At 37.7% G+C, this 3,007-nt stretch overlaps 1 pseudogene; it reads right to left on the bottom strand.

Annotated features, from left to right (window-relative positions):
• Nucleotides 1–222: 222 nt before the first annotated feature.
• Nucleotides 223–3,007, bottom strand: LOC106634542 (UDP-glucuronosyltransferase 1A8-like; annotated as a pseudogene).

The following is a 3,007-nucleotide window of genomic DNA, read 5'->3' as shown; positions in this document are numbered from 1 at the left end:
AGAGCCTCACACTCGGCCAAAGGGTGTAGGGTGCAGGCAACACATGGGTGGTGCTTGGTACTGTAATTAGTGGAGAATAACGAGGAGAAAAGTGCTTTGATAAGTCCAACCTCTTAGAGTCCTGCAACTTGCATCTCCTCGCCTGGTCTTGCCATGAGCTGAAAGTCATGCCTAATTTTGAAAGGCCTGCAACTGTAGTCTTCCTGCTTTTTAGAAAGAGCATTATTTCACTTTCCTGTGAGATGGCTGAACGGTCACTCTTTCACCAACCATCTGCCAATGACAGATATGACTGTTACAAAGTCTACTGAACCTTATAAGAAGCCAGAACAATAGAGAAAAATGTATACTCCATCCCTAATAAAATAATAGAATGAGATGAGACACCAGGTGTTTCATCTGGATTTAGCAACTATGCGTTTGCCAAGAATCTTATTCTGGTATTTTTCAAGGATTTTTCAGTCACAAGCGACCAAATCCCTATTTAAACTGGCTACTCTAACAATATTACTCAATAATGTTTTGGAAGTATATGCTCCAGCAAAGCAAAAGAAGCAGTATAAATATCAGACAAGGGAATTACTTGCAGATGGTATTGCATATTGTACATCTAATGCATACTACAAAATAATAAGACCTGAATAAATAGTGAGACATACATATTCCTGAACAGGAAGATATAATAGCAAAAAGATACCAGTCTTCTCAATTCAGGAAAACCCTCTAACCCTACATGTAGGACTCTAGTCTACTAAGATAAAAGCAAGAATATAGAAATATATTCACACAAGGAAATTCTTAAAGAATGTTTACATAGCCTTATTCATAAAAGCAAAAATGGAAAATGCCTAAACATATATCAATATTAATTGGTTAAAAGAACTACATAGCATCCAAAGTAAAAACTTTTATGCAATTATAAAAAGAACTTGTCAAATCTGTCTGTATTGGTGTATAAGGAATCTACAATTTATTGGCAAATGAAAAATGCAAGGTAAAGAAGAATATGTCCAGCACAGCATAAAATTTTATTTTAACAAAATAGGTATGAGAATTTACATTAGATATTGCATATAAATGAAACTTTTTTTATACTGAAAAGAATATACACAAAACTGATAAGAGCATTTCCTCTAGGGGTCAGAAAACTTAGGAAAAAGGGGAGTTTCATTTCTTGCTGTGGTTTTTGGTACTTTTCTAAACACAGTACTCAAAAATGTGGGCTAAATATGATCTATAATTTTTAAATTAAATATATACACCTAAAATACTTTTTTAAATGAAAAGAATGTATGCAAAACTGCTAAGAGCATTTGCTCTAGGGGGTCACATAGAATTAGCAAAAAAGGAAAGTTCAATTTCTTACTGTGGTTTTTGGTACTTTTCTAAACATGGTACTCAAAAATGTAAGCTGAATATGATCTACAATTTTTAAATTATATACACACACCTTCAAGAAGGGCAGTTTTATAAAATTTGATAACTGATGAGTACATAAATTGGCACAAAATAATTTGTTAAACTGGAAAGAAATTTGAAATGCAACAAATGAAAATGTCAAATCACAATTCAGTAAGGAATCTTTTTTTAATTTCCAAAGCCAGATTATTCCTAATGTGCTAAAGGAGAGGTGACTTACCATAGGCAATGGCTTTCCCTGATGGCAGTTGATACCACCAATGAAGATCATATTGGGCATCACGGGTTTGGGATAGTCCAAAACAAAGTCTGTTCGCAACAACCAAATTGATGTGTGGCTGTAGAGATCATATGCTGTGACAGGTGTTTGGAGAATTTCAGAGGCTATTTCTAGGGCATTTTTGAAAAAATACTGGCAAAATAAATGTTCCTCCAAGTGCATGATGTGGTTCCGTACTCTCTCCTTGAAACTCATGGCATCTGAGAACCCTAAGAGAATTCTGGGGACATAGGAAAGCGGAGCAGGGCACTGTGCACCTTCTTCAAGATAGTGGCAAGCTATTCCCCTGGCGAAGACCACAGAGGGGAGGGAGAAATATTTGGCAACAATTAAGCCACAGGCATCAAAAGGATCAAGAAACACCGCATCAAAAGAACTCTCCTTTAAGTATTCTACTAATTTTCGATCATTAAACAAACTCCTGCAATGCGAAAAAAATAAGTCAAAAAAACCATTGGATGAACTCAGAAATAGAGAAAACAAACTTTGTACTTGTGCTTTCCATTGAGCATCGGCGAAATCCATGAATTCCCGGTCCAGATCCTCCAGAGTGTATGAGGTTGAGTAAGTCTTCACTGTGCAATTCAGTGATTTTCCCAGTTGCCAACTCACCTCTGGCATAACTACAACCACCTCATGCCCCCTGAGGATAAGTTTCTCCACCACCGACTGCATGGTGAACCAGTGACTCCCATCCATGGGCACTACCAGCAGCTTCCCTGCCTCAGCAAAGCCACAGGTCAGCATCAGAGAAACACATAGGGGAAGGGGGCTGGTCCACCCTGTGCGGGCCATGAGAGAACTGCAGCCCGAGCCAGCAGCTGGGATTCTAAGCTGCTATGATACAGTAGGCGGAAGAAGTACAGGCACAAAACCTGACCCCAATAGAGGGCGTGTATTTATCCTGTCATAAAAAAAAAAAAAAATCACACTCACTGCCAATGATTTACTCATAAGAACAGGAATACATGAGTATCATTTTTTGAGATACCTACTTGTATGTATCTCATAAGAGTACTATAAGAGTAGCTTATGGTCTCTGCCTTGGACAGATCATGCCCAGTGCTGTAACGTGAGTTTAGAAACAGAATTACTAAGCAATGCTTTAGGACCTTGAATATTCAGAAAGATAAAGTGAAAGTAAATTTGAATAAAGCTAATATTTTTGGAATTCATCCCAAAGCAAAATTTAGATTTTAACTTTAGCCAACCAAATACTCTCTGTCCAGAAAGAAATTGGCATCCTATGTTCCAAGGAAAGACAGCAAGGCCCCTTAGCACCGACCTCCCAACTGGCAAGAAATTGGG

The sequence above is a fragment of the Pan paniscus genome, chromosome 13 (assembly GCF_029289425.2).
Source record: "Pan paniscus chromosome 13, NHGRI_mPanPan1-v2.0_pri, whole genome shotgun sequence".
Taxonomy (NCBI): domain Eukaryota; kingdom Metazoa; phylum Chordata; class Mammalia; order Primates; family Hominidae; genus Pan; species Pan paniscus.
This window is presented reverse-complemented; position numbering and strand designations above follow the sequence as displayed.